The 13,215-nt window shown below is 39.7% G+C and overlaps 1 long non-coding RNA gene across 1 annotated transcript in view; it reads right to left on the reverse strand.

Annotated features, from left to right (window-relative positions):
* The window catches only part of LOC129531950 (uncharacterized), a 218,669-nt gene that overhangs the window by 82,602 nt on the left and 122,852 nt on the right, over positions 1-13,215 (reverse strand). The window contains exon 6 of the long non-coding RNA XR_010129697.1: positions 7,253-7,426. This is a non-coding gene — a long non-coding RNA (uncharacterized lncRNA). The remainder of the gene's footprint in view (positions 1-7,252; positions 7,427-13,215) is intronic.

Below are 13,215 nucleotides of genomic sequence, written 5' to 3' on the forward strand. Positions count from 1 at the left end.
AAAAAAAACAGCTTGCTTCAAGAGCAAAGAGGACCTTATAAGTCCTGTTAAGGAATTTTCAGCCTTTCCTGTACTTAGCAAGGAATGAATGATGAGATTAAGCAGCAGAGAAATATGTTCAAACTCATATTTTTAAAAGATCACTCTGACAAATATAGGGAGATAGCAGTTAGCCCAAGTATGGAGAAGTAAGGCCAGGGAAAGTGCATGGAATAATAGCATAATATAAGCAGCAACTCTAGGAGGGGAACTTCAGATCATCAATATGGGCAAAGAAAGGAAAATCCACAGAGGAGACCAAGCTGGAAAGATTGAGAGAGGAGGCAATATCCTAGACATCTAGGGAGTAGGGTACCAAGAAGGACAAAGTAGTTGACAAGTCAAATAAATCAAAGTGAGGGGCACTGTAAGATAAATAGTGAGTTGTGTCCATGGTGCCAAATGATAAGGATTTCCCTGGTGAATTTTGCAAAGCTGCAAAAAGCTGCAATAAATGGAGGAGTGAATAGTGAACACTAAAAATATAAATTAAAACCACAATGAGATATTACCTCACACTTGTTAGAATGACTTTTATCAAAAAGAAGAACTATAAGCGTTGATGAGGATGTGGAGAAAAGGAAAGTGTCGGATATTGTGAAAAATAGTATATAGGTTCCACAAAAAACTAAAAATAGATCCAGTAATCTATTGATTCAGCAATCCTACTTCTGAGTATATATCCAAAAGAATTGAAATTGGTATGTTGAAGGGATATCTTCACTTCCATGTCCATTGCAACACTATTCACAATAGCTAAGTTTTGGAATCAACCTCGATGTTCATCAACTGACGAATGGATATATACACAATAGAATACTACCCAGCCTTGAAAAAAAAAATCCTTTCATTTGTGGCAACATGGATGAACCTGGGGGGCATTGTGCTGAGTAAGATAAGTCAGGCACAGGAAGACAAATACCACATGTTCTCACTTATTCGTGGCATCTAAAAAAGTTGACCTCAGAAGTAGAGAGTAGAATGGTGATTACCAGAGGCTGGGGATGGGAGGGGAAGAGGGAGGGAATGGACAGTTGTCAGACAAACAATACAAAGTTTCAGATCTATACAGAGGAATAATTTTGAGATTTATTGTAGAGTCAGTAATAATGCATATTTCAGAATAACTAATAACTAAGTAAATTTCAAATGTTTCACCACAAAAAATGATAGGTGAGGTGAGGAGTATTTTAATTAGCCTGATCTAATCATTTCACATTGCTTACATATATCAAAACATCACATTGTATCCCATGTATGTATACAATTGTGATTTTTCAATTAAAAGTATATTAATTTTTAAGGCCAGTTGTGGTGGCTAACTCCTGTTATCCCAGCACTTTGGGAGGCCGAGGCAGGTGGATCACATGAGGTCAGGAGTTTGAGACCAGCCTGGCCAACGTGGTGAAACTCCGTCTCTAGTAAAAATACAAAAATTAGCCAGGTGTGATGGTGCACACCTGCAATCACAGCTACTTGGGAGGCTGAGGCATGAGAATCGCTTGAACCCGAGAGGTGGAGGTTGTAGTGAGCTGAGTTTGCTCACTGAGTTGAGACCCAGTCTCAAAAAAAAAAAAAAAGAGTAATATTAATTTTTTAAAGAAAGAGTATAAACTACTCTTTAAAGAAGCATCATTTTAATAGAAAGAAGAGAGCCAAAGAATATTTTTCTTAAGATGAAAGAGACTTGGGCATTTTTATAGACTGAGAAGAAGGGTGCATCATTGGAAAAAAAAAAAAAAAAAGGTGGTTAAAGATAAAGAAGACTGATAAGGAGGCAGGACAAGGAGTTGGCTTTAAACACATGGACTTCTCTTACTGCAACTTTTCAGGCCTAAATTATACAATATCTTTCCAATATAAAAAAGTTTTGTATTTTTCGAGGTTTCAGCTAAATGGGTTTGAGCTAAATGGGTTTAGCATGGATATACCATATGGATATTTGAGGTAAATGGATTTAGCATGGATATATCCATTTGGATCTATCATAGACTAATCCTTGTTTTGGACTATGAATTCCAGTCTTCTTATTTGTACTTCTCTTCGGCACTTGTTGAATATTTGTGGCCTGTTTCTGTTAGGGGCATCCATGGGTTTGATGGATGTATTGCTTTGCCTCCTTCCAGATCTTTTCCTGCTCAAAGTCACTGCAAATCCGAGATGCCCTCCATGGCAGCCTGCTTCCCACAACTTGAAACATTGTTGTTTTACATTAATGTTTGCCTAGGGTTACTAGTTCACAACAAATGTGAAAAAAAAATGCTAGTACTTGCTGACAGGGTCATGGAGGAATTTCTGAAGAAAACATCTGTCAGAGGGAGGACTCGCCTTCCACAGATGCAGCACAGCCGTCTTTCTGTGAAGACACGGGATTGCTGAGTGCCGGAGGACTGGGGGCTTAGTAGGTCCTGAATATTGGGCTGTGGTGATGGTGGTGGAAGCAGAAATGCAAGCCCCCACAGTTACTTTTATCAGTGAAGTAGAAAGTCATTTTATTCACAAAGGAAAATAGAAAGCTCAGAAGCAGTATAGAATGTAAAAGGAAAAGAACGGAGGAAAGGAAAAAGGTCTTTTAAAGAAGGGTCACTCTGGAGCGTGAATCAGATTCTTAGTGACCTTAAAGAGGTGTGAATTCTACTAAAATTATTTTTATTTCCTTTTGCTCACTTGACAATATTATTTTTATTGTTATGTTGATTTGAGAGTCGGCCACATGGGGCCTTGTGATTATTTGGCCTTTACATGGTAAAAGAGGTAAATTTGTCATTTTCTTCTTTTCTTAAAAAAAATATATATATTTTACAGGTAGACAAGCTGCAAAGTTTCATAAAGTCTCAACAATGGCCAACATGGAAATTGGAAAAGTTAGAACAAATAGACCAAGCCTGGGGAAATTTACTGAACTCTGGGGCTCCCTTCCAAGTATGGTGATCAGTAACCCAAATTAAACTCACTAAGGTGTCCTGAAAAACGTGGGGTCAATAAAAGATAATGTCAATCTGGAACACGCCCTCTGAATTGGGACTAAACCCCAAGCCAATGAATGGAGAATGAGCAACAAGTTATAGCTCCAGGGGCCTGGTAAGAGTGAAGAAGGGAAAAGTCTACAGAAAAAGTAATAGTTCAGGGAAGACTTTATCTTAGCAGGAGCAGAAGAAGGGATGAAGTTAAATCCATCCACCGGGACAGGCCAGGCTTGCTGGTGATTAGAGGAGAAGCCTGCTGTTTAGCCATTCTGCTGCTTTGTATAGAGTCTACTTACACAGCTTCAGACTTAGGATTGGGTTGCCAAGACGGTGGGGACATGCAGACACCAAAGTGTGCTGCGTCTCTCTCTGTCTCTCTGTATCCTCCTACCCATATGATGTCCACTGCCCTTTTTGCAGAACTGCATTCTGGTTTGGCAATATCCCATGTCTTGGACTTTTGCCAATTGTCTCTTCTTTGCCTCATTTAAAGCTTTCTCTCTCTCTCTTTTTTTTTTTTTAGATGGAGTCTCTGTTGCCAGGCTGGAGTGCAGTGACATGATCTCCATAATCTCACTGCAACCTCCGCCTCCCAGATTCAGGTGATTCTCCTGCCTCAGCCTCCTAAGTAGCTGGGATTACAGGCGTGCACCACCACACCCAGCTAAATTTTGTATTTTTAGTAGAGATGGGGTTTCACAATGTTGGCCAGGATGGTCTCCATCTCTTGACCTCATGATCCGCCCACCTCGGCCTCCCAAAGGCATTCTCTCTTTATTCCCCAATATAGTCCCTCAAGGTCTTGCTAAAGGCCTGGTTAGAAAGATTAAAAAAAAAAAACACACACACACAGAAAAGAAATGAGTCTAAAGGCTGTTATCCCTGTGGGTTAATCCTCCTAGATAACACTGACATTTTAACAAATGCTTTTAGTGCTAAAGAGGAAATATGTGGGAAAGTTTTTAGGCATGGGCCAGGTGAATGGAATAGCTGTTTATCAAAACATTTATTAGATGTGTGTACTTCTCAAATGATGCCATGCAGACTGTTGCCTAATTTGTAGATCTAGTTCGTGCATCCTCCATCTCTCTCTCTCTCTGTATTTCTCTTTCTCTTTCTGTTTGTCCCTTTCTTTCTGTCTCTCTGCCTCTATAGCTCTATTGCCCTATCTCTTTTCAGTGAAATATACTTCTCCCCTGCCATACAAAAGTATTGTATTATGCATATTCTTCAGTATTCTCATATAGATTTTATGATAACAATTCTCTGAAATGTGTAGATTTGCTCGATTCTGTTATACAGTCAGACGTGTGTAACTATTTTATGCATGCGTAAAAGGAGTGAGTATTCTCCCAATTGTTGGGTGGAGTGCTTATTAAATCAAGTATATTAATTGTGTTTTCAAATCTTCTATATCTTTTTGACTTTTTATTCTTTGATATATGAATTGTGGGTGGAGGTGTGGTAAAATCTCTCACCACAACAGATTTTAAAATTTCTCCTTATATTTCTGTAAATTTTTGCTTTATATATCTTGAAGTTATATTATTCGATGCCTATAAGTTTATATCTGACACTTCTTTCATGTGAACCAAAATCTTTTATAATTATATGTTAACACTATTTATTGGCAGTAATATTATTTTGTCTGATAATTATATAGTTACACCTGCTACATATTTATAGTATTTGCCTAATATATTCATTACTTACTGATACATAACAAATTGCCCTTAACAAGTAGTGGCTCAAAACAATAATTCACATTTATTATCCTCTCAGACACTGTGAGTTAATAATTCTGGAGAGACTTAGCTGGGCAGTTCCAGCTTGGGGTTGGAGTTAAGGTGTTGGCTGAGAAAAGTCATTTGAATGCCTGATTAGAGCCAGAGCATGTGCTTTTAACATGATTCACTCACATGACTGGCAAGTTGGTGCTGGTTGTTGGCAAGAGGTGTCAGTGGCCTCTCCACAGGCTGCTTGAGTGTTCTCACGACATGGTGGTTAGATTCCTTTAGGCAAGTGATCCAAAACAGATGGTCAAGTGGAATATCTTTTTCATGATATCACTTTACCAGTTCCACCAATTTTTGTTAGAACGGTCAGAGTCAAGGAGAGAGAAACTAGGTGCTACTTTTTTTTTTCTTTCTTCTTTAAGACAGTCTCTTGCTCTGTTGCCTAGGCTGAAGCACAGTGGTGCAATCACAGCTCACTGCAGCCTCGACCTCCCAGGCTCAAGTGATCCTCCCACCTCAGCCTCCTGAGTAGCTGTAACTACAGGCATGTGCCACCACATATGGCTAATTTTTGTATGTTTTGTAGAGAAGAGTTTTCACCATGTTGCCCAGGTTGATCTCAAACTTCTGGGCTCAAGCAATCACCTGCCCCAGGCTCCCAAAGTGCTGGGATCACAGGCATGGGCCCCAGTGCCCAGCCCCTAGTTGCTACCTTTTGAAAGGGAAAGTGTCAAATAATTTGCATATGTCTTTTACATCTACCATAATGGTCTTTTGATATTCTTTTACTTTCCATCTTATTGTGTTCTTATGTTTTAGGTACACCTTTTGTAAATGAATATAGCTGGAATTTTATTCCAATGTAATAGCTTTTATCTTTTAACTGGAAAATGTCGCCCATTTATATTATTTGTTGACTACTAATAAATTAGGATTAATTTTTAACACTTTTTTCTTAAATGTTTTACTTTCTTCATAGTTCCTGTATTTCTTTTTCTCTCTCCCTCCTTTCTTGCCACCTTTTGAAATTATTTTTCCCTACATTTAAAAATTTCCTCTCTGCTCATTTTGCAAGCTCTACATTCTATTTATATTCTCTTACTGGTTACTCTATGCAACTTAGCGTGCATATTTAACTTCAAATTCTTAAGTAAATCAATATCTTCCTTATAAATTTATGTTCATTAGAACTTTGTCTGTAGGATTTAAGAATTGGGTTTTAAACAAACTTTTCCAGAGATTTGTATTTGCTTGCTCCTTAAGGCAGCACCAATATAAGACCACTTTAAAGTTGGGGTTGGGGACCACACATATAGTGTGAATTCAGCACACAAATCTATGTAAGAGACTGTTGATTAGGAATTCTCAGAAGACACTTCCTGTTTTCATTAATACAAGTTTCTATATTTTTGTTTTTGCTTTTTTGCATTGTTGTTCTCTCTTGTTTTAGTTCATCCTTTAACTAAAGGTGCTCTTTGAGGGTCAGAGGTCTTATGTAAGAAGAGAAAACTTTCCAATCTGATTTCTCCCTAGTGTGAACATTGGTCTCGGCTGCCTCTTTCCTCCCCAAAATTGGCCCATTGAAATCTGTAGAATACCAAGGATTGCCATTGCTTATCTCTTTAGACTTGTGACTTCTTGCTTTTTTTACTTTTAAAGACTTCCTTATTTTCTTGTCAGCTTAGCCATATGCTTAAAAGAATTTTCAAAACTATGTTAACTAGGGAAGTTTCAAAATATTTTGCAAATAGAACTAACATTGAAGCCATACTGACAAGAGAGTGGTAGAAACTTGCAGCCTGAATTTAACCAGGCTGATTGTTTGCTAAAACAAAAATATTGACATTCTTTATAGGATTCAAATAAGACCCAGGGCCTAAGAACATAATATTTAAAATTCCAAGGATACAATTTAAAATTACATGGTCTATGAAAAAACAAAAGAAATCTCAATTTACATGGGAAAAGGACAGTCAACAGACATCAATTCTATAATGACACAGATGTTGGAATTGTTTGAGAAAGACTTTAATCAGCTACTATAAAATGCTCCAAAAAGTAAGGACAATACACACACTCCTCTGGCTGAGGAGATCTGCTGGACCCTGCTCACTCCCACTGCATTGGGTAACTGTGATGACTCTTAGGAGCTCAGCTTACAAAGCCCAGGACAAGATTCCCTGTAAGACCATTTTCAGTTCTAAAGTTCAATGAACTAAATCTTAAAGGCATGAGAGTGGAAGGAATCATGCCATTCCTTCATGACATACAGCAGAGGCATTCCTGGAGAAGAAGGAAAAAAGACTTTTCAACTGTGTCATAATTACTGTATAAAAATGTCTATACACCTCAGAAGGAAAGAAGACAAGGATGAATTATAAATTACAGTCTGTATCAGTCAGGATACTTTCTACTGAAGTTAACAGAAGACTCCACTAGAAATGGCTAAAGAAATGGCAATTTGTTATTTCCTATAACAAGAAGGCAAAGATGAATCAGCGACTAACTGACCTTGTCAAGGACCTGGGTGCTTCCTCCTTTCCCTGCTCTGCCATCCTTAGCAGAGCAAGTCTTATTTTGGCAGGCAGGCAAGTCTTATGTTATTGCAAGATGATTCAGTAATCTCTTATGCAAAAATGATCACATCCAGTGAAGAAGAGGAGCACTGCTTTCCATGTGGCCTTTCTGGGAAAGAAAAAAAATGACTTTAAAGGAGAAGTTCCATGACTTCTACCATTTGCAATAAAAATGAGAACTAGGCCGGGCGCGGTGGCTGGCGCCTGTAATCCCAGCACTTTGGGAGGCCAAGGCGGGTGGATCACGAGGTCAGGAGATTGAGACCATCCTGGCTAACACGGTGAAACCCCGTCTCTACTAAAAAAATACAAAAAATTAGCCAGGCGTGGTGGCAGACGCCTGTAGTCCCAGCTACTCGGTAGGCTGAGGCAGGAGAATGGCGTGAACCCGGGAGGCGGAGCTTGCAGTGAGCCAAGATCGCACCACTGCACTCCAGCCTGGGCGACAGAGCGAGATTCTGTCTCAGAGGAAAAAAACAAAAACAAAAACAAAAAAGAGAACTGAAATCCAACTAAACCCCCAGCTACCGACTAAATAGACACCTTAACTCCTGTCTTTTTAAGGTCCTGTCTTTGTAAAATGTATCAGTCAGAGTCTCAGCAATAAACAGATGGCATACTCAGATTAGGATAATCTGAGAAGAGTTTCATAAAGGGACAACTGTATTTTAAAAGATAGAAGCAGAGGCCGGGTGCGGTGGCTCACGCCTGTAATCCCAGCACTTTGGGAGGCTGAGGCGGGCAGATCACCAGGTCAAGAGATCAAGACCATCTTGGCCAACATGGTGAAACCCCGTCTCTACTAAAAATACAAAAATTCGCTGGGTGTGGTGGCGCGCGCCTCTAGTCCCAGCTACTCGGGAGGTGAGGCAGGAGAATCGCTTGAACCCGGGAGGCGGAGGTTGCAGTGAGCCAAGATCACTCCACAGCACTCCAGCCTGGCAACCGAGCAAGACTCCATCTCAAAAACAAAAAAAAGATAGGAGCAGAGGGTTGGGAAAACGCAGAATACAGTTCAATACTCCAGGGCTTCCACAATTCTCTCCACTCCCACACACACTTGAAGAGAAGAGAAAGGGATGGAGGGAAGATTACTAGAACTGGAAGGAGAGAGTCATAGAGCAGGAGTCAGCAAACTTTTTCTGTCAAAGACAAGAGAGTAAATATTTCAGTCTTTGCAGGCTTTGTTTCCCTCTCAACTGCTCAGCTCTGCCATAGTAACACAAAAGCAGCCATAGACAATATGTAGACGTGTGAGTGTAAACTTTATTTACAGATACTGGAATTTGAATTTTATGCAATTTTCCTGTACCACGTGAGGTGGAGGTTGCAGTGAGTTGACATTGCGCCACTGCACTCCAGCCTGGGCGACAGAGCGAGACTCTGCCTCAAAAAATAAAAATAAATAAAAATTAAACAATTTTTATCAACCTCTTAAAAATGCATGTAGCTGACAGGCCATGCAAAACATGCTGGGCTGGGTTTGGTTCATGGGTCATGATTTATCCATCTCTCCTGTCAAGAAGAGCTGTGAACATCAGCCAAGGGAAGCAGCCACCCTTAGGGACACTGTAGGGGAGAAGCCACAGGAATAAATACGCTGACCTCATTCTCTTCTCATTAAAAAATTCAACCAGAAGCCAAACAGTAAGCAAACTCATTAACATGCTCCATATAGGTTATCCTCCCAAGCAGAGAGCTGGGTGGAGAAGGGTAGAGAGAGCAACTGGAGGGTTGAACAGGAGACACCTGGCACAGCACTTTCCATGTTGCCAGTTTACTACTGTATGTTTTCTTTAGTAGCTCATAAACTCGTAGAAGAAAACAGAGCAAAAGAGTGTTTGCTGTGCTTTATTCTTTGGGGGCAATAAGGCAGAGAGACAGGAGTAAGACTGTGTCCTATCCTGAAACCAGACAGGACAACTCCAAGGGACAAGATAGGATGACATCAGCTCTAATGAGAAGTGGAAAACAAGTCAAACCCTTGGCATCTCAAGCAAAGGAAAAATGAAAGACAGGCACTGGATGGGGCCTGCCAGATGTTTCTGATGTTGAATAAGGGAGTAGGGGGAAGCTACATGTTGCTCTAGTGTAAAATCGTTTCTTGATAACCCTTAATAACCCGGGTACTATCTACCTCTCCTTTGAAGCTCTGCAGAATTAGGGGCCTATTTTATAGCAGATTTGGGGCTATACTTTTTTTTAGTATATATCTCATTTCACTATATTTATTAGAAGTTTCTTGCATGCAAGTGGTAGAATACAACTCAAATCAGTTTAAGTCTTAAAATGAAAATTAAAGGAAGGATTCTGAGTTATAGTCTAATGAAGGGTTGACTAGGCCAGGTAGGGGGCCCATGCCTATAATCCTAGCACTTTGGAAAGCTGAGGCAGAAGGATTCCTTGAGCCCAGGAGTTGGAGACCAACCTGGGCAACATAGTGAGACATCATCTCTGGAAATAATTTTTTAAAATTATCTGGGCCTGGTGGCACACACCTGTAGTCCCAACTATTCAAGAGTCTGAGATGGGAGTTTGAGCCTGTGAGGTCAAGGCTGCAGTGAGCTGAGATCACACCATTGCACTCCAGCCTGGGTGACAGAACAAGACCCTGTCTCAAAAAAAAAAAAAAAAAAAAAAAAGAAAGAAAGAAAAGAAAAGAGAAAAAAGAAACAAAAGAAAAAGTTGACAAAGCCTAGAATGGCAAGGAGCAGACAGCTCTCAAATTCCTGGAAAATGGGGATATGCACACTACCAAATCCTCTCTATCTCATCTGTGATTCTTTCTCTTTGTTAATATAATTTTCTCAGTGCAGAACAGCTTTCTCTCCAAGGTATATAACCTGGATCCCAGTTTTACATCATGTAGCCAAAATTCTCAAGAAAAGGAATCTGGTCTCATTTGGATCACGTGATCATTCATGGACCAATCAACCATGGTTGAATGGTAGCTGGGAGCTTATTAAAATATTTCTTTCTTTTTTTTTTTTTTTTTGAGACGGATTCCCGCTCTGTTACCCAGGCTGGAATGCAACCAAGCGATCTCAGCTCACTGTAACCTCTGCCTCCCGACTTCAAGTGATTCTCCTGCCTCAGCCTCCTGAATAGTTGAGACTACAGGCACCCACCACCACGCCCGGTTAATTTTTGTATTTTTAGTAGAGACGGGGTTTTGCCATGTTGGTCAGGCTGGTCTCAAACTCCTGACCTCAGGTGATCCACCCACCTTGGCCTCCCAAAGTGCTGGGATTACAGGCGTGAGCCACCTGTCTCATAGGTATCTGTTCCTCATACTTCTGCATGTGAGAACTTGAGGGCAGGACTTTTCCTATTTTGTCTCCACAGGACCCAGCACAACGTCTTGCACATGGCCCTCCATCAGTATTTTTGGAATGAAAAAATTGCTTTTGCCAGTGACATTTCCCTTAGATCAGTGGAAACTTACATGCTCTGGATAATATTTCAAAATTTTCCTATTAGTTAAGATTATCTCATAACTCTTCTCCTATTTTTAAAACTTTAAAAATCTTATTAATGCAGTTGACTGTAATCATTAAAGCACAATTTTTGAAATAAAGCAAATTCTGATACCAAATTCTGGATCAAACCAAGATAAAAAGGAGAATAGCTATCATGTCAGATTACCCTCCACTTTGAGTGTTCATGATTTAATTACCAGATGGCTACCAACTGATTATTAAATCAGTTGGGTGGAGAAGGATTGGACTGGGTTTATACCTAGCCAAATCCTTTCACCTAACATGACAAGTAGAAGTAAAACTAAGATAATCCCAAAAACCTCAACCAGATTTTAAGTCTGTTGATTGGATTTATACCTATCCAAATCCTTTCAGTTAATATGACAAATAGAAGTAAAACTAAGATAATACCCAAAACCTCAACCAGATTTCAAGTTCAATGTATTTTCTCTGTAATCACCTTATTGTCTGCTTCAGTGAATTTTGTCTCATTGACCAAAATTCCTCTTTGGCCTCATCATGACTTCAGTGTCTCAATTCTGATTCTATCTCTCACACTATTGGCCTCCTTCTCACTTAAATTGCCTTCTACCAAATGGAAGCCAGAGTCAGTCTTTTCAGTCTTGGTTCAGTGGGGATATCTTACATTCCAGAATCCCTTATATCCCTCCATTTTCCATCCATAACAATTTTCCCGATTCCAGTTCTACAATATTTTATGCCAAGCGTCCAAGCATTGTCAGAGAAAATTCTAAAATTGTTATGTACAAATGCATACCAAATAATTTGAATGCATACTTTTAAAAATTTTATTGCAGCCTGTTTTTTTTCCTCACTAAAATTTTTACCTACCCTGGTTTTAAATCTTGCTCCCCCGCCCCACCCCACCAAATAATCTGATTAAGTAGATTTTAGTCATCCAGGATTAACTTCCTCTTTTTAAAATCTTATCTTTAAAACTGCACTTTCTCAAAGAATGATGTGCCTTTTGGTTTGACCAAAGACTACTATTCTCTTTGTAATTCTATCCTGTTCTCCTAATCCAAGACTTTGTGTCTTAGCTCAGGCTGCCATAACCAATGCTGCAGACTAAATGGCTTACACTACAGAAATTTATTGTCTCACAATTCTGGAATCTGGAAGTCCAAGGTCTAGGTACCTATAGCATTGGACTCCTCTGATGCTTCTCCCCTTGGCTTGCAGATGGCTTTCCTCTTGCTGTGACCTCACATGGTATTTACTCTGTGTCTCTGCACACTCCTGCTGTTTCTCTGTATATCCTAATCTCCTCTTCTTGGACACCAGTCAGATTGGATTAGGGCCCACCCTCATGTCTTCATTTTAACTTAATCACCTCTTCAAAGGCCCAATCTCCAAATATAGTCACAGCCTAAGGTTCTGGAGGTTGGGGCCTCAACATATGAGAAAATGAAAAATTACTACTCGAAACTGCAATTCCTTCTGAAGGGATTAGCACCTATAAAAAGAAACGTCAGGACTTCTTCCAGGCCTTTGCTATTTATATAATAGAAACTTTGAGGAGATTTATGGGTTTTGGACATGAGCAAGTGGGCCAGGAACTGAGTTGTATTCATCTTCAACAAATATTTACTCAATGCCTATAATGTGGTGTCAGGAATTGAGAGGGGAAAGACCAAAATTGTTCTTCAATAATAGAGCAAAAAGAATTTGGAGTTCTTGAATGCAACTTGGAAGGGAAAGAATGAGGAAGATGAAACAGAGCCAACACAGGATGGGAAAGTTCAGGATGCTGCCTAGGCCGGGAGTGCTGGTGATAACATCCCTAGAGGTAGAAAGGCCAGAAGCTCTTTCTGAGCGGCAGCAGCAAATTTTAAGTTGCTTTCATTTTTAAGATATAAATGCTTCTATATCTGCAAACTTTAATACTACTGCATTTGTGGGATCAGCCTGTGTTTAAACCAAGGAAAAGTGCTGAATTTCAATTTCATGTCTCCACTGAGCCACTGTGGAGAGAAGACAACCCAATCAGCATGGTGGAAAGTTTTCTCACATAGCACACATGCAGTAGAAGCAGAATGCTGGAATCAGAGGCAAGCACAAAAGCATAAGACACCTATGAATTCACAAAATTCTGAAGAAGGAATTGGGCATTTAAAAGTTTTATTAAAAAGCATTTAAGTCATGCAAAAAAATAAAAGGATAAATACAATAAATTTCCAGGTACACGCACCAGCCAGCCTAAGAAACACATTATCAATATACTTGAAGCTCCCTGTGTTTCTTCAATATTGTTTCCCTCCCACTTCACTCTAGATATAACCCCCATCTTCAATTTGATGTTTGTCACCCCCAAAGGCATTGGATGTCCCACAAATAGCAAAATGAAGTTCAGTTCAATCTTGTCTATGTCTAAGGCAATTCTGACATGTGGTTTATG

This window comes from Gorilla gorilla, chromosome 11 (assembly GCF_029281585.2).
Source record: "Gorilla gorilla gorilla isolate KB3781 chromosome 11, NHGRI_mGorGor1-v2.1_pri, whole genome shotgun sequence".
In the NCBI taxonomy this organism is placed as follows: Eukaryota; Metazoa; Chordata; class Mammalia; order Primates; family Hominidae; genus Gorilla; species Gorilla gorilla.